The sequence below is a fragment of the Poecilia reticulata genome, chromosome 2, assembly GCF_904066995.2.
Source record: "Poecilia reticulata chromosome 2, P_reticulata-male-v2, whole genome shotgun sequence".
Classification (NCBI taxonomy): Eukaryota; Metazoa; Chordata; class Actinopteri; order Cyprinodontiformes; family Poeciliidae; genus Poecilia; species Poecilia reticulata.
This window is the reverse complement of record NC_088831.1, coordinates 408,786-435,078: the sequence shown is the minus strand read 5'-3', so window position 1 is coordinate 435,078 and position 26,293 is coordinate 408,786. Positions and strand designations below refer to the sequence as shown.

General features: G+C 37.3%; 1 long non-coding RNA gene across 1 annotated transcript; it reads left to right on the top strand.

Annotated features, from left to right (window-relative positions):
- The first annotated feature begins 23,732 nt into the window (after positions 1 to 23,732).
- On the top strand, positions 23,733 to 25,431 carry LOC145554104 (uncharacterized). Its single transcript, XR_014090146.1, has 3 exons — positions 23,733 to 24,627; positions 24,805 to 24,949; positions 25,059 to 25,431. It is a non-coding gene; the product is annotated as an uncharacterized LOC145554104 (long non-coding RNA).
- Positions 25,432 to 26,293: the final 862 nt, after the last annotated feature.

The following is a 26,293-nucleotide window of genomic DNA, read 5'->3' as shown; positions in this document are numbered from 1 at the left end:
GTGTACTTTCTCTCTCCCTCCCCTCAGTCTGCCTCCTGCTCCCTCTTCTCACACCTGCAACCTGTTAGCTATCAGCCTGGGTCTTTTGTCTCAGCATCCAACCTCCCCAGTAGTTAAGCACCTCTCTTTCAGTTAATCTGGCTTTCTCTCGTCACTTCTCCATTAATTTCTAGTCTCTTAGCATAGCTGACCTACTTCTCTTTCCCTCCCTCCCATTTTTTTATTTAAAACTTGTTGGCCAGATAAATGTGATTCCCTTGGAACTAGTTACAGTTGTGTTAGTGTTACAATTAGTAGCAAAGCACTTTGTCCCTTTTTCTTTTATTCATTATTAAGATTTAGCGTGATATGTTGACAACTAGACAGCTAAAACCAATGGCAGTCAGGGAACTCTGCTTGACATCATGTTGCAACGTGTCTATAATAGTATTACATAAATAATAAAACTTCCACTGATTCCAAAAGTGTTTATTGTGATGGTAGAATCTTTCCAAAAGTTATGGGTGTGAGGGTCCACAGTGTTTTTCTTTCTTAGAAGAAAACCAGCTACAAAATAAGAGAAGCCCATTTAGCTTTGTGCCAAATCATAAATATAAAAATTTTCTATGTATTGACTTAGAGATAAATAGCTGTGTGTGAAGAGATCTGAATAATGTCCCTCAACATGACGCCTTCAAAAAATAGGGATATTCAAGATATTAAAAAATAACTTAGTATTTAACATCTCTTTGATGAGGTGAAAATCACAGGCATGTCAGTGCAACCACAGCTAAACTGCGACATTTGAAAGGCAAATGTTATCTCTTAAAATAGGGACGTCAACAAAAAAGAAACGCATCGTTCGACAGATGGAGTGAACCCAAAGCTAAGATATATTTAACATCGGTACAACACAAACCTGACAAAACTGTCAACCATCAAAGAAAAACACTCAAAGCTTTGTGCTTCTTATACTTCTCTGAGTGGCACCTGGGTCACTTCAGGTTCTCTGTAAATGCGATAAGAAGAAATGAAACTTGAGAGATGATTTTACAAGTTCAAGTCTTGTCCAAAACCAGTAGGTGAGGAAAAGCTTCTGCTGATCATTCATGACAGAGATGATATAGATTACACTACAGAACTGCTGCAGAAAGAGACATTTTTAGCATATTGGTTTATACAATATGCTCAGCGTCCTTAAGGTGGAATCCAATCAAACTTTTAATAAAATCCACAATAGAGAACAAATGAATACAATAGAATGTGACTGAAGAGACAGGCATTGCAATCTGTACGCTCTGTACGAATACATCTTCATATTTGTTTGCTTTGCTCCAAGCTGCAGACCACCTGGAAGAACCTGGAGGACTTCCAGGTTCTTCCATGTTCTTCCAGGAAGAACCATGGAATGCTTGTTTCCTAAAAATGGAAACAAACTTTTCCATTTTTAGCAATTTAAAAGCTTGTTTGCTTTCCATTGGTTGGAAAGCAAACAAGCAAAGCTGCAGTCAGGGCGGAGAAGTAAATCACCGCATGAATCTCTGAGAGGTCAAAGCCAGCAGTTGCCCAAAACAAAATTATCAGTCACTGAAAGCAGCTGTGCAGGAACCATGCCTCCTTCATCCTTCAAGTCCTCAAGGATTACTGAGTTTACTTGCCATCTGACCCTTCCTTACCGCTGAATAACAGGATTTGTCACTTCCCTAGGAAGGTTTTGTAGCCAAAGGACCTGGGCAGCTTGCAGTTATGGATTAGACCACGAGCTACTGGTGTACCAAATATCCTCATGTTGGATATGAAACCATCTATCTTACTAAAACTTAGCTAAAAGTGCAACAAAAACAAAAGAAATATAAAAAACTGCAAGTTATGCAAGATATGCAATGTGTTTTATATGATTTGGATCTTGGATGACAGTCACAACCCATTTTAAACTATTTTTATTTAGAAACAAAGAATATACAAAGTGGTTGGGAAGACACGTTTGGTTTCTTCTCAGACATTGAGGGGGAGATAGACAACGAGAGAGGCAGCAGAAACAGGAAGCATGGCAAAACCAGGAAATATAGAATTTCTGGAGGAGAGGTGGTTTCCCCCGAAATCCTCTTTGGAGACCCAGACCTTCAAGGGGCAGTATTTTGCACACACACACACAAAATAGCTTAATATCTTATAATGTTGCCTTTATTCTTCCATGCATGTTTGAGAAATCCTTTAACCAGTCAGCTTTGCGAAACACCTGGGGGCCCTACTGGCACCTTCAAGGCAAAGCTCCTCCTCAGAGCAGCAGTTTCTCCATGAGTAGTCCTCCCACTCAACTCCTTCAGACTAGCCAGCAGCAATTAGCAAACACCTGGTGGAACTGATGAGCTCATTATATGAACTACTTCTCAATGGAACTCTGATAAAAAAAATTGTTAAAGGGTTAATAAATCAGCCATGTTATGTTGATTCCTTGAAGGCAGAGTTTCAGAAAGAGTAGAAGTTTTTAAAGAGAGGAGCCCAATTTCAAAACGTTAAATTACAAAGTAAAATTTCTTTTAAGCATACTGCATTTTTATAACAACTGAAGGTAACAGTTACTTGACTGTACCACAAAAGGTCACTATGTGACTACACTGTAAAAAATAAAACAGATTTTACGGTAAAACGGGCAGCTGGGGTTGCCGAAATTCTACCGTAAAATAAAAAACCGATTTGATCCGAAATTGTTTTTTACGGTTGAATTTTGGCAACCCCAGCTGCCGGCGTTTTACCGTAAAACAAAAACACAGATTTTACCCGTAATTGTTTTTTACGGTTGAATTTTGCCAACCCTAGCTGCCGGCGTTTTACTTTAAAATCGAAGGTTTTTTTTACATTGTGGGGTTCCCAGAATTCCACCGTAAAAAAAATTACACACGTCACATGCGCAGCCTGTTGCAGCACCTCGTGCACCTCTGGATGTTTGTAACTCGGCGCGGATCGCGCGCGCTGCCGTTCACACAAACTGGACGATCTGGAAGATGGCCTTCCAGGCGGCTACAATGTGAACCCTTAACTAGAAACGCCATACTGCTGTCTTGGTTCAAAAACGCGCTAAACCCGAACTATCAAAAGCGCAACAATAACTCAGCCTTCAGTCCCTGACATCACCGCTGTACCACTGACAGAGAGAAAAGGGGTTGTGAGCCAGGCGGCTCGGTTGATACAATCAGTGTACCTGTAACTAGTCCGGCTCATTTGCTGATTCGGTCCAGTTCATCTCCAAGACGAGGAACAAAATATGTGTCCAGTTTTTGGCTTTTCTTTGCTCTCTTTTTTCCATCCTTTTCACTTTGCCGCTTCATGGAGCTCCACTCTCGTTAACTTAGTCATAGACCAGTGTTTCTCAACCTTTTTTTGGGCCAGCGCCCCCCCAGCCTTTATCCAGGTCCCTCACCGCCCCCCACCAAAGAATTTGCAGGCTACTTTGCACTGACCATTATTTTATCCTTAATATTAATGATAAAATATTATCATTAATATCAAAACATCTACAATCACTATTGTAGATGTTTTGATTTTTATGCTTGTTTCTGTATTTATCATCAAAAATAATTTCCCAGAGAACAAAAAAGCCATGGGAGTAGAAACAGGTGTCTACGAAAAATGCAATGAACATTCAAGTTAAAATTGGTAGGCCTAACGGCAGCCAATCGGAGTGGAAGAAATATTCTTGTTCTGTGCCATTTTCTAGTTGTTAAATCTTGCACAAAATGACCAGATAAAAGATGTTCAACATGCCAGTTTAAACTTTGAATTATTTGCAAAACGACTGAGCTCTGCACATTAAAACATGGATAGAACTGTAACTACATTAATCATAACTCTTCTTCTCTTCAGTGTTTCTGTCGGTTTCTGGTGGTGCAGCTCTGTGCTGCCTTCAGGAGAATGGGACGTCAGAGTATCATCTTCACCCACATGACATTTATTGTGCAAACCAAAGCTTTGAGTAGAAAAACAAAAGTTCCAGGTCCTTTTAATGCCATACAAATATGAGACAGAAACATGGATTATATCTTTATATAGACCTGTCTATTGATTTATAGATTAATAGTTTTACTGGACAGAAATTACAAAGAACAAATCTGGTTCTTAATCAAATCCTAATGAGTCAAATTGAAAGTGTCATGGAGTCATCAGCCTCATGACATTAACACTGACATGAAAAATAATATTGAAGAAATAAATATATCAAATCCAATTAAAAACATAAATAAGTGATCAGTTCTTTACTGTTATGGTCTCTAAGATATATTTATTCTCAGTACTAGATGTGGTCTCAACAAACCCATGACATTTCAACAATATTATTTTACCTTTTATGTGGAAATAGTCTGTTTATTCTTGCCATACAGTCTCTGTATTAATTATTGCTCTAAAGGTCTTGCCATACCAGTTTATTCATCTGTATTTACTTTAGTTTCTTAGTTTATTCTTGCATTTTGTTCTTCATTCATTTCCATTTAGTTTCATTTGATTAGTTTTATCCTCTCTTGGTTTATTGCTATGTCCACTTTAGTTTATTTCCTGTTTCTAGATTTATTTTATTGTTTATTGATGCTCACCTTCGTGATTTTAGCTGCCAGTAGCAGGAGAACGGAGCTGCGCCAAGAAGCTAACAGAAGCTACAAACACTGAATAGAAGAAGAGCTGCCATCGATACAGTTGCAGCCAAACATGTTTTAATGTTACACAATACAGTTTTACCAAGTTGCTCAAAGTCTAAACTGGCATTGTTGCGCATTTAAGGTGTAAAGTTTACCTTCGACCAAACGCCCCCCAAAGGCATCCCAGCGCCCCCCTTTTGTAAAAATGTCCGCCAGCACCCACTGCCGTCCTCTGAACGCCCCCTGGGGGGCGGTACCGCCCACGTTGAGAACCGCTATCATAGACATAACATAAGAACAAGCTTATCACCAGCCGACTAAGTTCATAGGCATATTAGTCGGCTGGTGACAAGCTTTACCCAGAATGCACCTGGAGACAATAAGGACGATCCACTTGTAATTTAATGTGTCATAAAGTTAAAGGTAAGAGTGAAAATCAAGCCAGTCACGTAGCACAAGATTTTATTCAATACTTTACACCCACTATGTCACTAAAATAAGTCGGTCTTGTAAAGTTTTTAGAAACCATGAGTCAACAATGACTGGAGCCAGTCTACTATATAATCTACTGGGGGTAGTATTTTATATAATCCTACATCATACTCAACAGGAGAGGGCCTGACCCCTCCTGTCCCCCGAAGCCCCGCCCCGCCGCCGACCAAAACCCCCAGCACCCCACAACAGCCTCCAAAATATGGCAAATGTCTGTCAACTACAGCCGACAGTGTTTTACAAGATACAGGCAGTTGTGGTTTTCTCTTAGTAAAATTGGCCATATCCTTTTGGTAAATTAAAGATGCTGACGGTAGTGAAAAATTAGGTGGAATCGCCCTTTACCCAACTTCACCTTCGTCCAAGCAGTAGTGCCTACCATACAGTTCTCTAAATGTGACCAATCTATGGTTGACCTAAAATTAAATAATCCCTTTAAAAAAATCATCAGCAAAATTTTGAATTTTGGCTGATTAATTCCATTAATTTTAAGGTGACCAGCTGCAGGCAAAATTACAATATTTTTTTCAATGAATTTTTTAATTACTTAGATTTTTACAATAGATTTCTCCGTTTTCTACATTTCAAAATCACCTGAAATATATGTTTATGGAGTTATTGTAATTCCATGTATTTTCTGCAGTAATTCAGTGCTTTTTATATTAAAATCAAAAATTTTAAAAATTTTTGCCGTGAATTTACGGACTTATTTTGCAGCGTTGACTGACGGTGATTCCATGTATTTTCTACTGTAATAAAATGGTTCAGATTTTACGGTCAGAAACTGTTGTATTTTGCAATTTTTTACCGTGAAATTTACGGACTTTTTTTACAGTGTAGGAAACTCATAATGCTGCCCCTTTTTAAACAACTTGGATCTTCTTAGAAAAAACTGAGGAAAAGTTTGGGTCTCTTCCCTGGGAACTGATTCACCACAGGACCGCATAGAGGAAATAACTGTACACTGAAACCAGGGAGGATGTTACACTGTGTAGAAAGTCCAAGTTTACACACACTAGTCCAATGATTAGATATCACCAAGGACAACGGGAGGATGGGTTAGTCCTTAGCCCAGTGATGGTGACAATACAGTCTGTTGTGTTTTTGTAGTAAAATATTTATAAGTTTAGGTTGGACATAATAACAGATCTTGTATAAACAGCTGAATGTGATTAAAATACTAAACCAACTGCAAACATAACGAGATTCCTGTATGAAAAATTAAAATTAAAACTATATGACATCAATTCATGTATTCCACTTTGTGATAGATTCATTATGCAACGTTGCCATGCTGATATAGGAGCCATCACCATGACAACTCCATTTGATGTTGGAAACCACATGACAACTGTAATTTCTACACCATATTGGGAAAAGGAAACATTTTCCTCAGAAGTGTATTTCAAAAACTAATTTAAGGTGAAACAAAAAACCACCTTCAGATATAAAATGGAGGTTATCAGAAGAGTCAGAATAACATGATTACAAGTTAGCCTCTTTAAGCAGCAGAGCTGGCCGATGAAACATACAGTGTGAGGCGGACGTGGGCAGTTGTTCTTCATGTAGCTGCTCTCAAACGGTTGTTCCTGAGAAAATGCCTCTGATTATCCCTGTCAGGGTCTGATTTCGCTGCACTCTGATCAAAGAAGTTCTTGTGGGAGCTGTCATAATCTGTGAATCACAGGCTGCAGGGCCAACGGCTGAGGATCGTCCACGGCAAGGAGGAACCGCGGGCAAACACGGCTTCGTCACATCCCATCTTCAGCTCAATCCATTAACTTTTAATCTGGAGTGGAGTGGAAAGTCGTCGCGGCGGAGTGCGGCGGAGTGCCGCGTGTTCCGCGCTCTGCCTCTCCTCAGATCTCCTCATAAAAATGTATCATTTCAGCTGTCACTTTGGGAGAACTAGAGGACAATTTTAATGTATTCCAGAGGAATTAGAATGCATGAAATGCCGACAAGAGCAGGAGCCACGAGCACTTTAATTGTAATGCCTTTCCCCCCAGGAATAATTCAACACAATAGAAGCTCTCTGTTCTGTTTTTAGCTCTGATGAATCATATTTACCAAAAGTCACACTTTTTTCCTCTACAATCAATCAACATTTAGAGTACTGAGACTGTGTGCCAGAACCTGAGAGTAATTCTCAGAGAATGTTCTTGCTGATGTTGCCTGGTTTATGTGGTTCTACACTCTTAGAACAGGATTCTAACATCCTGGGAAAGTCTAGAAATCCATGAGCCTTGGATTCCTTCCAGGCTAGCTCTGAATAATTATGGAAAAAGAAAATAATTCCCATTCTGCTGTCATTACTTTAACTTTGTTTTCTTCATTCCTTGTTTCTATCCTACAATCCCCTTTATCCATCTTCCTCTTCTGTTCTCTCCTGTGTATCCTCTCATTCCAACTTTCACACTAGACTCAATATTAATGTTCCCTCTTTTACCACTATGGATCTCTCTTCATTGCCAGATCGTAGTGGTAACCATGGTGAAATTTCAACCTCACTTTTTCTTATCTTGTGTCTCTGGTCACATCATCTCAGCAGGATTAACAGCCTTTATTCTCTTGATGACCTCACTCTGCTTATCTGATGCTCAGCTAGCTGTCCCTTCTCCACTGATCTGACCAGCAAGTTCACTCTGAGATGCTAAATAAAGACCTATTGTCAGCTTAACATTTATAAATCAAATACTGCAGCACAGAAACTCTCATCTTTCTTACTTCACCGACATCTTTTAACCACCAACTGTTATAGGATTAACTTACCTCAATAATATTTGTAACACTGGACCGGTTGGGGATCTTGCAAACAAGAGCTTGAACCAGTGGAATTTCCTGAACACCTATTTTGTCTCAACTGCACATCAGTGTGTGACCAGTTTGGGGTGCTAGCTGGTCATGCCTGCAGTAGTTGTACATCTATATTCAGGTATTTTAGCAGGTCAAGATTGTCTTGATTAGTAAATGAATGAATGATATCAGGTAGTTTAGATCAGAGCCGTAGGACAGCTTCCATTCACTTTGATAAAACACATCTGTTGTTTAGATGACTTCCTTTCAAGGTTTTATCATTTTGAGCTTTTTGTGTTTTAATACAAGACTGAAATGTTCACTTTTCATTATTTGTTTTTTTTTAATCGCTATGGATACCACAGGTTGTTTGTGGGGATTTAACTGTTACCATATGTTGTGTTTAGCTCTGAAAGAGATTCAAGGTTAAAGTGGAGAGCTTGATTTCCAGTAAAGTTTTTACTTTCTGCTCTCATGTTGTGAATTCCAGGTCTGAAATGTTCAAGGTCTAAATGTGGGATGATGATGTTGGTAAATCATTATGTAGCCTGTTTAATGTCTGTTTTCTATCTTGTGACGAAAAAACTTTATGTCCACATGATGGACATGAAGTACATGTCCATCATGCAGTCATTCCACAGCAGGGATTGAAGGGACCGATCCCCGTGCTAAAGGGAAGCCACTTGCTTTACATCTGGTGGAATTTGTAGACATTGCTATGGATTAGCAAGCGCAGACAGGCAAAAACGCATCTGTGAGGTGGTTCAAGTCAGCAGCGCTTGTGGAAAGAAAACCACAAATTCTGATTAGGAAATAAAAAGCAAAATGTATTGCGTTATATTTCTATACAGAAATCTTTCAGGGACACAAGATGGAAATGGTAAGAGGTTTAATTAAAACAAAAAAAATTGGAATTATGGAGACCCAAGTTTCCATCTAGAGCTGCACATTTATATATTAGCCTGTACGAGGAAGCTGCAGTACGGAACGCGTAGCCACCCACAGGTGTGATTTGAATCTGTGACTTTTTTGATGCAGAACAATAGCTGCAATAACGTATAATTGCGCAATTCAAAATTTTGAAAATTGAGCGAATCGTTTGATACAATTTTTGAGCGAAGATGAGGTGGGGGTTTTTTGGTCGCATCAAAATTGCTATACTGCAACTGCAAAATTGTGCTTTTCAGACATTAGTGAAGTATTGACAAAGTTAATTCACAACAATTTGTACCAAATGAAATAAAGCATATAAAATGTCAGGATGGACAAATTAAGAAATGTCTTAAATAGATTATTTAGTGTTCAGTCGTGCAATATCTTCTCTCAGACATCCACTTCACCATGTTCATTTCACATTTATGTACATTCACCACTTCTGGGCGAATTTGGAAAAAACAAAAAAACATGAAGAAAAAAACTATTTCAAAGTATTGAGGCTTACAGAATTTAATATGTTGGGTTTATGTTGCAAGTTGTCACTTTTTGATGAGTAAATTGGTGTAACAGAAGCAGCTCATTCCATGTTCAACCCTTTAAAAACCTGAAGTGTTCTGGAGCAGAGTTGGAGCCTCTTTAGAAAAGCCAGGCTAAGTGAAATGTTGATTTTAAGGCAGCCTGCTGGACGTTCAGGGTAAATCCAACGTGCTGTTTCCACTGGCAGCACATGCTGGGATGTCACTTACCAGTAGGCAGAAGGAGAAGCTCCCAGAAGATCAGCCTGTCCAGGTAATAAAGGGTTGTGACATTCAGCACTTCCAAAGCAAGGAGCACTTTCTCTTAAATGAAAGATAAATTGAAGGCCTGGAAAGCCACAGAGGAGAGTCACTCAGAGTGGAGGGTAGGAGAAAGAAGGTTTTACAAAACTTTCCTGTTACATGAGTGTGTTATGGTCTGGCTCTTAAACCATGACAAATGAAAGGGAAGCAACGCATGGGATAACTTAAAAGGGAATTTATTTAACAAAATTCATAACTGATTGGGGAAGAAAGGGAGAAAGGCAGGGGTGAAAGTAAGGGGGTACGGTACTGCGTACCCCTAAAAGATTTAGCGGGGGTACGCAGTATCTGCAAGAGAGGAGCTGCTGTAAAAAAATCAATGGGTTCACTGTGCAGCTGTGAGTGCAGCCACTAATCAGCCATGACTGATTAGTTTTTCAAGAACAATCTAAAACATGACTTAATCAGTTAATGAATACCTTTTTTCCCATTTCATATTGTTTCTGAACTGTTCGTGCTTTGCTAGAGCAGCGGTGCAACATGTCGATCACGGAAGGTTTTGAGTCTCAGCATTAGGTGACAAACTGAACACAGCAGGACTCTGAGAGCAGCACGTCGTCCTCTGACTGGCTGAAAACGTTCGGAACTTTATGAAAGAACAACAACAACAAAAATCCACAAAACGTGTTCAAATTAATGACCCAACAACAATAATAATCTCAGTGATTATCAGGGCCCTGCAGAGGCCACTAAAGGGGCAGGTGCTCAAAAAAAAAAAAAAAGGGCCCATCTAACCACATTCTAGGACAGAATATTAACAAAGCCTCTCAGCTTTCAGAGTTTAATAAACAATGATAAATAACAAAATTGTGACATATACAATCAAAGCTAAGGAAAATCTCTATATAAAGCAAACAACTATGCATATGTAAGATATTTTATTAGTAATTTCTTTCTGCAGGTCTATTTTGCTATAAGAAAGTATTGCAATATTCAAACCTGCAATTTAGCAGGGCATGTAAATCAGAGCTATTATGTTGTACAAAAAATAAACAAAAAACAAATTATTTTAGTACATATTATGTCAGAAGAGGGCTTAGAAAATAATACCAAAAAAATAAAAATAAAAAAATTTGACCAAAAGGGCACTTGGGGGCAAGAAGCAAAGGGGGTAGGTGCTCATGAGACACTACAGAGATGAGGTATGGAAGGCGGCCAAGCAGTCATCTTTTCTGAAATCAAACAACCTGCGCTTCAAGGAGGACTTCTCCTCAGAGGACCGTCAGAGAAGAAACATGCTGTGGCCGCTGGTGAAAAAAGAAGGGAAAACAGCTTCTACATCGGTCCCAGAGCCTTTGTTACTGACAAAGGAGGAAAGAGGAAAGAACTTGAACCTGCTAATGACTAGAGGCCATCTTGAGAACCAGAACTAACAGTTAAGTAATGACATTAGAAAAAGCTCCGTTTATCATATAATTTCTCTGTTGGGAGAGTTTGTTAGATCTTCCTGTAACTCCATTTTCCGGGTTAGAAGCTACAACTCTTAGTAGCATTTCTTTTTTTAAAGTTATTTCACTTAATGCTCGAGGGTTAAGGAACAACACTAAAAGAAAGGCAACTTTTTTATATCTTAAAAATTTTATGGCTGATTTCTATTTTATCCAAGAAACTCATTCAACTGCAAATGATACAAAATTCTGGAAAACTCAGTGAGGGGACGAACTATGGCTGGCACATGGCACTACTCAATCAGCAGGAGTGGCAATATTACAGAACAACTTCAGTGGAGATGTATTATGTTCTCTCTTAGATACATATGGACATTTTGTTTTACTAGTTATATCAATAAATGAAGAAATTCTTTTGTTGGCTTCTATATATGGATATAATACCAAAGCAGAAAATATGCAACTTTATGATAGATTACGTAACGGGGTGAATTACTTATGTGGAAAATATCATAATATGAATATTATTATTGGTGAGGACTTCAATTCGACTCTTGACGATGCATTAGATAGATTTCCTCCAAAGGTTAATACAAATCTAAACACAGTTCTAAAAAACTTTATATCAACCTTTGGCCTGACTGACATATGGAGACAAAAAAATAGCTCCAAAGTTGAATTTACATGGCAAAACAGAACGGGCTCCTTTAAATCGACAATTGATTTCTGGCTGGTGTCTGATTTAATAGCAGATGAAATTAAGTCAAATATTCTTCCAGCTCCTTTATCAGACCACAAGCTTATTTTAATTGAAAAAACTAAATTAAACCAGTACGGGAAAAATAAATTACAGCTTACTGGAAACTCAACTCTTCACTTTTAGAAAATAAAACAGTAGAAGAAAACATTAAACAAATCATTATAAAGTATTGGAATACAGCTTGCAGTCAGAAGGAATTTAGTAAAAATTGGGAACTCCTAAAATATGAACTTCAAAAAATGTTTATGAAAACTGGAGCTGAAATTGCTAAAAAGAGTAAAGTTTCTTGGCAAATGTCTGGCAAACTGGTAATCTTTCACCAGTTTGCCATCTTTCACCAGACTTAATTTCTCACTTTCCAAATGTATTTTTGCCAATTCAGTTTTCGGTCTCATTTTTTTCCAAAGCGAGAGCCTTTTCCAAATCTGTCTGCTGTCGTAAAGTCTCTAAAGCCAACTTCTTTTCCTTCAGGTCAGGCTTTACACCCTGAGCACCCAAATCATCAGGTCTGGAAGGTGAAGACAAAACACCCATCTCAATTAAGTTCTCCCTTAAAATTGCTTTAACGTTGTCTTTCAACCTTTTGTCACCAACACTTATTTTATAGTGCTCAGCATTCATTTTATTCATTCATCCATTTTCTAACACCCTTGTCCCTCAGTGGGGTCGGGAGGGTTGCTGGTGCCTCTCCAGCTGACGTTCCGGGCGAGAGGCGGGGTCACCCTGGACAGGTCGCCAGTCTGTCGCAGGGCAACACAGAGACACACAGGACACACAACCATGCACACACACACTCACACCTAGGGGCAATTTAGACAGACCAATTAACCTGACGGTCATGTTTTTGGACTGTGGGAGGAAACCGGAGTACCCGGAGAAAACCCACCATGCACAAGGAGAACATGCAAACTCCATGCAGAAAGACCGGGGCCGGGAATCGAACCCAGAACCTTCTTGCTGCAAGGCAACAGCTCTACCAACTGCACCACTATGCAGTAAGTGCAGGAAGCCCTAGTGCTCTGCAATTTTTACTAATTGTTCTCTAGAACACTGCTCCAAACATTCTTCTGATGGCGAGTTATTAAAGTCTTCCACAGATATAATTAAATTCTTAATCACAAAACAGTGCTTCAAAATTTAAATTGCTGACAATCTGTGCAACACAAAACAACCAACCTGACCCTCCCCTCTAACTGCCCATCAGAAACTTTCTTGCTCAACCCTAGTCTTCAGAGATCAGGGACGGTGGGTACTTACACATTAAATACCAGTAGAGTGGAAAAGGCGACCAAAAAAATAATAAAAATCGGGAACCCCCTCACCCCCATCACTATGGCTGTGCCCCCGAGACAACTGCTCCAACCACATGATCTCACACTACTGTTTTTGAGCACATGAATCCCAAAGGGGAGACAAGCTGAGGCCTACAGGGGAATCAGTTCAGATCAGACAGAATTAATTGCACAAATTAGTCAACAATCAAGTCTTACTGTGAGCTCATCAGATGAGATGAAAATAAGCAACTTACCCCAAACCCGAGAAAAAATAATTTCCCCAAAACTAAACTCAAGATTCCCACACTAGCTTCCCAGTTAAATTAACAATGTTTACTAATTACTCAACAAAACTAACATAAATTTGAACGAGCCCCCAATTTGTTATGATCTGGCTCTTAAACCATAACAAATGGAAGGGAAGCAACGCATGGGATAACTTAAAAGGGAATTTATTTAACAAAAATCATAACTGATTGGGGAATTTCTCTTAGTCTTCTTCTTCTTCTTTTGATTTTTATTGGCGGCTGGCATCCAACTTAAGGTGCATTTACCGCTACCTACCAGACTGGAGTGTGGTCATCAGAGATCTCAGAGGGAATTTAACACACCTCAATAATGTGTGCGATGTGCAAATTCACATCTTAACACACTCATTAAATACATGTATCAATGCATGAGCATACACCGGCATACACACACTTACATACACATATTATAAATCTGATTAATTAACCCAGTGTTATTTAAGAACATAAATAAGAGATTTCTAACATAATTTGATTTATTACCCAATAGATTGATCATAGACAGTCCTATATTCTTTCTGCTTAGTAATGACTTTAAAAGCTGACGTTCCTCTGAGTATTTATCACATTCTATGCTCCACTCAGTGACGTGCAGTGAGGTTCATTGCTGGTGAGGCTCTGACTTATTATGACTTAGACACATGCATGTTATTGGACCTATGGAAATTTTGCGCATCCACACAACGCTGTGGGGCCAAAAGACTAATCTTTTACATGTCATCCATAGCCGCGTTAACTCAGTGAAACTTAAAAATGTAGGTATTAATTTCGTGCTATGATCCACAGCAAAGTGATCTGTATTCGCCCAGCTATGCAGACTCGTTGCCATAGCAACTGACAACAATGCCACTTCATGTTTTAGGATTTAACACCAAAAAACATTCAAGAATTTTGCACACAGAACAAAACATTTAGTTTGTTGTTGTAGTACGTTTTAGACTTAATGTTTTATTAATAAATAATTGCGGTGGTAGATTAGCTACCGCTTCTACTTTACTGAATTATTTAAACATTAACTGTGGCCCACAAAACGCACATTTAATTAAAAAACTAAACAAAAACATCTTATTGCTGTCTTACCTTTACGTATCAATGAAATCCATGCACCGCTAATTCTGCACAAAAATATCCGTTCATCCAAAGCCAACTTTATCCTCCATGTCTTTTCTACTCCGTTTGAGAATCATCAAACTGTCTTGAAGTAAAACTTTCAGCTCCGGTGTTGGTCTTCCTTTAGTTATTATCTCCTGCTTCAATTGAAAATCCACTTTAGAAAACTGTTTAAGTGTAGAAATGTAGTCTTTCATGTTGACGTCGGAAGAGTGAAGAAAAAAAATGTATCGCTGTATTTTACTTATTTACTGTGTGGCTAGCTCCATGGCTACCTCACTGTGTCTTACTCTGCAGTTGTGCAGTCACTATATCTGGGATCATGAGCGCCCCAAGCGGTGAGGCAAGAGAACTGCCTGCCTCACCTCTAGTCTGTTCTCTGCCGTTTCTTATCGCTCCTCCGCACACGGAAAATCAGTCCATATATTAAATGTTTCTTAGCCATTTTATTGCCGGCGTACAGACAGGACGAACATGCTGTCATATAATGGCAGCCAGTGCAGTTAGCGAGAGGTTGCGTAATCCCAGGGGAGGCTCAGCTCGCTGCTGCCTCACCGGCTTCGCTTCTGAGGATTTGAATGGGAAAATGCAAAAACCCATCGATTTTGAAGAAAAAATAATCAGAATTGGTTAAACTAAGAAAAAAATAGATACTTTATAGTACATGAAAATAGCAATATAAATGATTTTATATTAAAAATTATTTTTCCATGATGACCTGTCTCCCCTGACCGCACGTCACTGACTCCACTGTTTCCACCTGATTGTAATAATTACAAGCCGCAGTCATTTCTCTTAGTCAGAGAAATTGGTGCATCTTAAGGTGAATCTGACGTCATCTGGAGACACTGGCCAGCTGCCTCTACTTCCAATCTGCACCAATTAAGGAGTCCAACACATGGATGTTAGAGACCCAGAGGAAAAGGCCTTGGACCGTAACAAGTGGAACAAAAAAACCCACTGGTGTATAAACTGGATGAGATACAGTAGATGAAGGAGTGTTCAATGTCTGAAATATGTAAACATAGCACACAAAAGCACCTGTGTGTCATGAATGTCCAGTTGGAAACAAGGAACTAGAACTTTGTGTTTGGTCCAGCAAGTCAAACTGAAAAATGAAAACAACTCATTAATATTTCTATGAATGGCAACCTTACTGATCAAACTTGTGCTGTGTAAATCAAAATATTTATTTTGTAAATCTATTTGGACTCTAGTTTCTGGAAATGTCCAGGACTGATGTGTTAGAGATCAGAGGAATTTATTTTACATGCTGTAATTTAAAAAATTATCTATTGAATCTCTCCACGCATGAAGTTTTCATGGAGATGTTAAACTGAGAGGACATATTCAGAATTACAATATACCTGAAACCACAGGGAGGTATGATAAAAGTCTTTGTAAACAGAAATACTTTAAGTGGGATATGGAGACCATGGTCTGACATTTTTAAAATAAGTATTTTTTTTGAGAAATAGTTTTCTCTGTTAGCACTTTCCTTCACTTTCAATCAGAAGTGACATTTGTTTCAAGACTCTTCAGCAGTTAACATGCTTCTGCTCGACGATAGACAGTGAATGTCAGATGAAAGTTTAAAAAAATCTTCCCAACAGAAAGAGTAGAAAGTTGAAAATGCCTGCAGAATGTTTAGCATGTGGTGCTGATGAAGACCAGTTGGCTTGTTTGTAAAGAAGCAGCCAGGAGACAATTCTGCCCTCATTATCCATTTTCGGCATTTAGCCATAGTCTGCTAGTATGTTCCACAAGGAATTAGACAGCCACCGCCTTTAAAGACAATGTGGAAAAACAGCCACTTACCGATGCTGCCATTACCTAAAGTCAAAAAGAGCTGAGAGACCATTCATTACTGGACTCATGGGGGCTTTTATCTTTCAAAGTTGAGGGGAAAATATATATATATATATATATATATATATATATATATATATATATATATATATATATATATATATATGAACATTTTTGCAGTGCCTTGGGCTATGTCCATTGAAAAACAGCAAAACGAACCTTAACGTTTCTAAATGTGTCAAGAAAAATACTCTAATATAGGGCGGATAAAAGCCTGAAAAAATAAGACTTTTCTTGCAGAGTAGCTCAAGAAAATTAGTAAGAAAGTTCAATTTATTTCCTTATTATATCAGAAAAATATTGTAAAATGTCCCCTAAATTTTATAATCTCCTCAAACTGATTTACAATTTAACTTTTTAACTGTCACCTTCAAAACTCTTGCATGTTAAACAATGAGTCCATAAGGACACCGTGTCCACATGACAGTTATGTTCAGAGACAATTTAAATGGGGCATTATGAAAAATAAAGGTTTTTTAGAGAGACTGAGGTAGTTATAGTTATTTTAAGGTTGTAATGGTGCAGTCACATTGTCAGGAACTTCCATGATGAAATACTGCAAATAATGCAAAACTTTGTTTATATTCTGCTTATGTCGAAAAACACAATTTCACAATTGCCATGTTTCTATTAAATAAGAAACACAACTAAAATCACATGTGAATATGATAAGTTTGTTCACATGATAAGTCATTAAGAAACATAACTTACAGTAGCTTTGTACCCTTCTCACATGGAGGTGAGCATTCAAGCACAATGTTATTGTTTCATTGTTAGGAGCCATAATGGTTTATGGGATCAAGATGGAAATTGTAAAATGTTTTAAATTTCAAAGGAAAGGCATTAAAAAACAGTGTTGATGTGTTGGTGCCTGTATGATTTTTGTTTTGTGAATTATGACCAAACATATTTTCTTTGATCTCATCCTTTCACAAGACATTATTTATGAGTCTTGAATTTCCCTGGGAGGCAATTTTTCTTTCTCCTGACAACCAGTTTCATCTAAACCAGACTTCTAGTCTGGGTCCAACTGGCATGTCATTAACTTTAACATTTAACATCATTCGGTTGGACCTTATGGAGCTCTTGGCTTTTTTTTATTTCTTTTTTTGCAGTTTTTTGAACATTGCATCTCTGATTTTGCAGAGAATACGTTGAGTGAAATACTTTTCCACTTGTCTGCTACAGACTGGAAATAAAATGATTTTCAGCAGCAATGCCTTCTCATAACCTTCATTCTTGGCATTGTGGTTTTAGAAAATGGTGAAGCCTCTTCTGACTGGAATGTGTTGTGTTTTTGTGAACTTACTGTGAGATGTAAACATTTTAAAATCTTGTGAAAGTCATCTTTACTTTGTGCTTCTCCTGGGATTAAATGAGGGCACATAGTAAAAAAAATAATTTGGTAACACTTTATTTGACAGGGTGTGAATAAGACTGACATAACACTGTCATAAACATGACATAACATCTGTCATGAACATAAAGAAGTCTTTATGAATGTGTATGACAGTTATCATGAAGTGTCATTTGGTAAATAATGACACTTTTAATGTAAAGTTACTTTAAAAGTTGCATTGAAAGTCCATTAAAAGAGCCAATGTTGCATGAAATTGTCATTATTTAAAAAATAATGCGAAGTTGGCATTTTTAATGGACTATTAATGCAACTTTTAGAACAACTTTGCATTAAAAGTGTCATTATTTACCGAATGACACTTCATGACAACTGTCATAGACATTCATAAGGATTTGTTCATGTTCATGGCAGGTGTTGTCAGTCTTATGCACACCCATTCAAATATAGTGTTACCAATACATTTTTGTCACTTTTATCTAAAGCCTCTTAAACATCAGCCATAAACACTAATTTAGAATATTCTAATAGTTTTTCTATCAATATGGCATTTTCCTGTCTGTTCAGGCATATAATCCCCATGATAGGTTTAGTTCACTGGCTGCATTCCATTTATGTGCTGCTGCCAAATCTAAACAAACAATAGTTTTTTCTTTAATATTTCAGAACATCATGTCAAGTGTCAGGACTTGCTTTCAGTGTCAGCAAAGTGACAGAGTTTCTAATTGAGGGTGAAATTCCAACTGGTCTGAGAGACAAATGTTCATAGATCATCCAAAGCCATGGAAAAATCCAATAACAGAGCAATGCCTCTGTTATTTGCTTTGACTTTTTTATGGCTTTGAAATGTGGAACATTCTGTTGCTTTTCAACACTATAACTAGAAAACAGGTCATCCAAAAAGTTCTTACTGTTTGAGAAATGAGTACAAACAAGAACAGAAATTTAAAAAATGTAAGCTAATATTTATAATGATTTTAGATCAAAGTTGATCATTTTATTGTTTAGCCAAGAAGCCCTAAAAATATGGAAACTATAAAAAATTTTGATGATTTTTTAAAAATGGTGACAGGCTTAAATCAAACAATCAAATTCACCTTTCTTTGAATCGGATTCTTCTCTGTCATCAATTCAACAGTGGTAGCAAATAATCTGAATGAATACTTTTTAAAAACTACCACATTCGAACCACAACATAACTCACAAAGTAATGTATAATTGTGAAGTGGAAGGAAAACAAGGTTTTGATTTTGTTATTTTTCAAACAAACCAAAGCTGCCACCACCGTGTTTTGTTATTGCTGCTCAGTATTAATAATCTTCCATGCGGAGTGATTTGTTCGTACCAGACAGCTGCATTTTGGTCCCATCTGACCAAAGCACCTCGTTCTACATGGCAAACAACATTTATTCTATTTTCTACTTTCTCATAAAGACTCACACAGCCTGTAGTTATCCAATCAACAGGTTCTTCTACCTGAGCTCAGGAATAAAAAACCTGAATACAAGTATTTTTAGTAAAAACCATTGATAGCAACATGAAATTTTCCCTTCATGTAATATTTGTGCACTTTAGCATCGCTCTATCACATTAAGTCTCAGCAAAGCAGTTTGTCCTTTTAATGTACTGTGTTTTGTAATTCTCTCTTTCTCTGTCATTTTTTGAATCCTCCAACTATGTTTATGAGCATAGGAGAAAAAAAGACACAACAGGGTTGAATATTCTCAGGAACGGCTAAAGAAATCCTCTGATTTCATTCCTGAAATACTCAGCACAGGTCAGCTGGGATCCTTGGCAAACTGTGAGTGTTCCTTTTGTTGTTGGCAGATCTGAGTGCCCTTCTGCTCACAGTTCAACCGCAGCCATGCCTCTGTTAGAGCTACGTTTCAACTCGGGTTTGCTACTTCTGCGAGAGGGAAAATCTCCTAGAAGAACAGGAATACACCCTGCTTTAGTAAAAGCTAACAATACAGTACAACTTCTTTTGCTGTTAGCAGCTTTCGGCTGGGTGTTACTGATCATTAATATTCAGCCAAAGGTGACCATAGTAAGTGTAGGAAGGTAGAAAAACACTTCACTTGTTGACTCAGCTTTTTCTTCACCACAACAAACCTCAGCAGCGCAATCAAATTAGTTTATTTTGCAAAACTGCAACAAAAGCACTTTTTTTTTACACCATACACGAGTCACACATAAAGCCGTGCGCACGCACGTGGCCGCGCACGTTTCCTTTATAAATCCTCGTTTGCGGGAAATAGAGCGCAGCTGCTGATCCGCCCTGTCGCCACCCACAAATAAATATGTAAATTAGTATAAATACCCGGAAGTCTGCCACCATGTGAATCAATAACCATGCCAACGTCCTTGTTTGAAGCAGTATACGTATTTCAGTGATTCTTGAGAGTAGGGACAAAACAGGTCCTATGGATAAAGCACAAAATTTTAATAAAATATACACAAAATATAATTTTTTCAAATATCTGACTAAACTAACCTGGGTCATGTGAGCACAACAATGTATATTTTCCTGGTGTTTGCCGAATTGTTTTTTTTAAAAACATTGTAGTCGGTGGGTGATGCCTGTAAAAGCCCTTGTCCAGGAGCAGAACTCAATACATTATAATTAGAGATGTGCCGATCAGGTTTTTTCCTGCCGATACTGATACCGATCACCCATGAGGGCCGATCACCGATAAAGATCACCGATACCGATACCGATCACATAATTATTATTATTATTTTTTTTTTTATAAACACTACCGGTTACATTATGTGGAAAAAGGAACCATGAATTCACCTTAATTTAGACAAAAACTTGTTTTTAATAACTTTTTCCAAGAAGAAAACTAAACAAAACAGGCATTGTGCAAATTGTACTGCTATCAGTAATACTATCTTTAACAGACTGAAAACATATGGAGGCTCTGAAGAGGCTAAATAATGCAAAGAGCCAAAATAAAACCTCTCAACATTGCCAAAAAAATTCAAGTATAAAACTTAACATTCAAAGGCAAATACAGGTTCTATTACAATAAACAATCCTGAGTTACTGAATGAAAACTTCCTGATAGCATGGCGGCTAGCTGATTACTGCTAGTTCTGAGTGGCTGTTTCTGACTGAGCGCAGTAATTATTCAGAGCAGGGAGGAGATTGATTATTTTTTTAGAGATTATCTGTCTCATGTTAGGACAGCGAAAGTTTTAATCCGTATGTAAAATGTATTTTTTTAAGTTAGATGCTGCAGCTTTAAGCAGAGGTTCGGTGTGAGAGTCACTACCAGGTGGAGCAGAAGCGGCGCTCCGTCTATGAAATATTACTACCTGTAGCATAGCAGCGGTTCAACAGCGAGAGCAGAACCAGCGTCTTACATCGCAGCTCGAAGACTTAAATAATTTTGCGGGTTATTTGTTTAGCTTTCTGACCGTCATGCTAATCCGGGTGAGTGTTTGTAGCTGTGCGCTGCTTTACCTGCTATCTGATCCTCCATATGTCTTTTTTACTGCAGTGAGCCTCGATGTAGCCAAACTCCGTCAAGTATGGCATTGTTTTTATGTCGTATTAGCTTCGTTGTGTTGATGCATTTTGACGTGCTTCAATTTTCCGCCGCAACACGCAAACTTCCCCATTCACTCAGTGCGTTATAGTTCCACATCGCTTAGGATTTGTTGCTGCGCGTTTGCGCAGTGTGAAGGAAAGAGGAGACCAGCTGCAGAGGCAGGCTGCAAAATGAGAAGCAGGTGATCGGTATCAGCAACAAGAGCCAATGATCGCCGATCACCGATCATGCACTTTTTCACGAAAATCGGCCCGATTATGATCGGTGACCGATCGATCGGCACAGCTCTAATTATAATTGTTTAAAACAATTAAAGAAATACTAAAATTATATATTATGACAATTAAGTATAAGTAGTCATATAAATAATTACAAAAGTATCAATAAATTGAATTAAAAATCATTTTTATATATTTTCCAACTTCACTGAAATTTGTCCCTAGTTTTTGTCAACACCGTCAGAAATTAAAAGAATGTAAAAAAAAAAAAAAAAAAATCAGGCATTATTGGGGGGCACCAGAACTTCTGAGGACCCCGTGACCTCTTCCTTTCTCTTCCTTTGCTAAGAGGGCTAGTTAGCTCTGGTTAGCTTTAGTTATTATTTAGTTTTTTCTTCTTTTTATTTCTAAGTTGTTTATCACAACCATGATGTGTCAACACCATAACTGACAATTTACAAAACTTTGATGAAATTTTGTGAAATAAAAGCTTAATTTTGGTATATTGTAAAGATTTCATGGACCTGATGAGCTACAACATGGCCCCCTTCAGAATAACATCATATAAATTGAGGTAGTTTGGCATTTCGTCAACTCCATCAGATGTCAACTCCATCAGTTTTTGAGACTCTTTCAGTGAAATTGTTGTCAAATCTCACTTAAATGTGCAATTTATTCATTTTAATGTATTTTACATAAATTGCATTACTTCACATGTATCAAATTTTTCATTTTACTCACTAGTTTGTCACCACCTTCAGTTCTGTGTGATCTCCGTCATGCACTGTCAACTCCGTCAGATGGATTTTTGTTGTTTTTCGTTTTAAATAATATTTATTTTGTTTCTTGAGAAGCATTTGTCTGTAAAATGAGTAAAATATCACTAATAGGGTATTTTAAAAATAATCATTTTGTATTTATTTTTGTCAGGTGGTGATGACAAAGTTCTGGGTCAGGTCCATTAAAAATGTAATTTTTAAAAAAATGTTGCAACTGGGAGCCTGTACCTTAGCATCTTTACATTTCCAAAACATTGTCATATTTGCATACATGTGGTTGAGAAATAATAATAAAAAAATATGGGAAAATTAAAACCCATTTTGTCACTATTCTCAAGAATCACTGATTTACAATACTAATAATTATATATTTTATTTAAAAGGTGCATTGAGGGCACATAATGTCACCTCACAAAAAGAAAAAATACATTATAAAGACAAAAAAAATCCCCCCAAAAATGAAGAAATCGTGAAAATGCCTGTCTGAACAGTAGCGCGTTCAACCGGGATTGAAAGACAGAGAGTCCTTTGAGTGGGGAAAGTGGACGTTTATTCTAAATAGTAGAATCGTGTGTATAAGTTGTACATTTACAAAATAAAGATGCTTTAAGGCGCATTCACAAAGCGGGCGGCTCGACTGAAGGATGACTGCAGCTGGACCGGTACCGATACCGTACTGGCTCCTTCTTTAGGTTTTGCTCAGAGCTCCAGGATGATCAGTCTGGATTAATCTAAACACTAATAAACCATCATCAACATTTCCCAGCACATCAATATGATCTCTGATCAATCGCTCCCTCTGAATCCTTCCATTGATGACGTTCTCTATCAGAAACAAAGGGCTCCACAATTACACCTTTGCGCAACTACTTATATACCTGTGATTGCATACACACATTGATCACCTTAAAAATAATCAAACCTGTTGATTATTTTTAATCAACAGGTTTGAATTAATCTGCTGATCCAACCCTGTTTTCTTCTTTCAGTGAGAATGAAATGACCCCATAGATGCATTTCATGCACTTTGGCTCACGGACCAACGTTACATCTTTGTGAGACGAAAACTGAGGAAAAGTACATTCGAGCGAGGTTTGCACATACTTCTATTTTTATTTTCTTTATTTTGTGTGCGTGTTAGCTTATTGTCTGAGGATAAATGCGGTTCAGTTTCATCTTTTACCTCCTAGGTGAAAAAAAGTATACTTTAGTATACTTCATACATACTTAAATTTGTGAAAGTACATTTTAAGTATACTAATTATTAAGTGTACTACCTATACGTATATCTGAAGTATACTAAAAATACACTTGTACCAATTTCGAAAGTAGTACTTTAAACAGACTTAAACATAATTGTACCAAAATACACTTTTAATATATTAAACAAAAGTATACTTTAAGTGAACAAAATACGAATGAATATGTATGCATTTTTAAGCGACTTAATAATCTTTTACTATTTATTAAAATTGCATACAATAAAAAAAAGGATAATCATGATGTAATTTTTAAGAAAGTACCCAATCAATTTTCAGATGTGTGATGTAAAACCTTATAATCAGCGGCATTAGCTCCAGTTCATACTCCAGACCAGATGGTGGCGGTATTGCACATTTTCTTTTATTTAAAAAACGCCACAAAGAGAAGAAAAAACTTGAACGCAGGGAAGATAACAGACACTTTTCAAATTCGCCATTTTCACTCTCATAATATTGCCTTAAATGTAGAGAGGGCCTTGACAATAGTTACTAATTTTGGTAAATTTCAGCTGGTGACGTCCTAATCCGAGTTAGACGACAACACAACTGGACAACAACTGATGGAAATGAAATGTGTTTCACAAAAGGAGCCCAGAGGGACGAAGGCTGCTAACATGTTGCTAGCTGGTGGTAATTTTGCTTATTAATTGTATTCATTTAATTATAAACAGTGCAGTAAAGATATACAACTTACGTTGGTTTCTTAAATAATTATTTTATCAATTTTATTGTGACTTGTATGATTATTACTATAGTAATCATTCAGCTTCATGTTATAACTGCATGGAGGCTGTTTGTTGCGACTTATACTTTAATTCATAAACTTAACCTGGTTTTAATTAAGCTCCATAAGACAGAGAGACTTTGATATTGTGAGGTGGTTGTTGTTATAACTCGTTCATCAATGATTTTATCTTCAACATATGTTTGCAGTCTAAGCAAATAAAGATGAAAAATGAAGCCAGAGAAATCAGGTTTTAGGAAACTAAAGACTTTCTGTCTCCGAAGAAGCTCTGACTCCACCAGGTCACCAACCAGCTCTGAGGATGAACCTCCACATTGTCTTCATGATGTAAGTTTGTTGTTTCAATGAGGAGCTAGCTACATTTTCAACAACAAAAACTGCTGTGTTACCAAAACTAAGTGCTTAATAAACATGATTTGATTTAAAGGTAACTGGAAATAATTTTTCTCTTCTTGTTAATCTAATATTTATCTTTCTTTTTTTTTTTGATTTATTGACTTTCAGGGCCCTGTGATGGACTGGTGACCTGTCCAGGGTGAACCCTGCCTCTCATCTGATGGCTGCTGGAGATGGGCACCACCAGCCAACTCACCACACTGATCCTCACACAGGATTAGTGTGTTCAGATCATGGATGGAAAGATTTTAAGGTAGTTTGTCTCCTTAAGTCCACATTTAAAACAGCTTCATAGTTAATGCCAACATCAACTGATTCTTTGACATTGCTGACTCATTTTTTTCTACTTCTAACATAAACAGGCAAAGACGACACCCAGAAATGTTTTTCCACTCCAGGCATCCGGTCCCAATCATCAGTTCTGATGATGTCACATACACATCGAGTCCATGTCTTAAAATTGTAAGTATTATTTTTTTATTTGCCATTTTTCTGTTCTCTGTAAATGCAAATGGTTTCTCTGTTTAATTGCTCTATTGTTCTTTTTTGTAGGATTCTGTAAGGTGCAGTGAACGGGAATGTTCTGTTGTTGATCCTCACTTTCATGTTTTATTGTCACACTTAAATTTTCATGTTCATGTGTTCACTTTTGATGTATAAACTGATCATTTATGTAAAGTTTATAAAGCTATGAGTAAAATTGGACAATTTTAAAATGTCGATAATAAAACAAAATATTTGAATTACCTTGAACATCTTGTGTAATTAATTTTTCCATGTAATTTAGCCTAAAACAATGTAAGTACTGCAGTGTAGTTATGCATGTCATGTACAAAATAGATACGTAGGAATAAAGACTTTCACGAGTAATTAAAATTGCAGTTTATTATCAATAGCAGGAAATCAAAGTGTAATTTAAATACATTACTAATATATTAATAGTATATTTAAAATATATTTGAAGTATATTAAATATATATTTTTAATATAATTCTGAGACAGAATTATTACATTCAAAATATAATTATATCAAAATATAATAATAAAGCTCTGAAATATTTAAAAAGTATACTTTAAGTACACTAAGTACACTTGAAGTTGTTCCAAAAAATTATGGATAGTATACTGAAATATACTATTAGTTGTAATTTAAGTAGAAACTGACAAGAACCGGATGAAACAAAAATGAAAACAAATTTATTTTCCAATATAAGATCAAAATGGTCCCACAGAGGAAACATTTCCTTTGAAGCTGCTCCATAGATGACAATGTAAAAGATCAAGAATTTGTTTGGCAAATGCTTTTGACAGATTTGCTTCCTTATAAACACAGTTTGGCATCCAGTGTCATTTCGAAACGGTTCCTGTATCGGTCACGTGACTTGCTGAAACCAATAAACGCACCGACACGGGTGTTGGTCTGTGGGCTTGATGCATGCACCGACGGATCAGTGTTGCTGGACCCATCACTAGGTGCTACACCTGTCGTGCGTTTCTGCAGTGTTGCTCTGATGGCTTTGCCGGCTGCAGCTGGGGGTTGCTGTGGCGTGCGGCTTCCGTCTGGTCCTCACCTGCTGACCCGCTTCCTCCCAGGTTA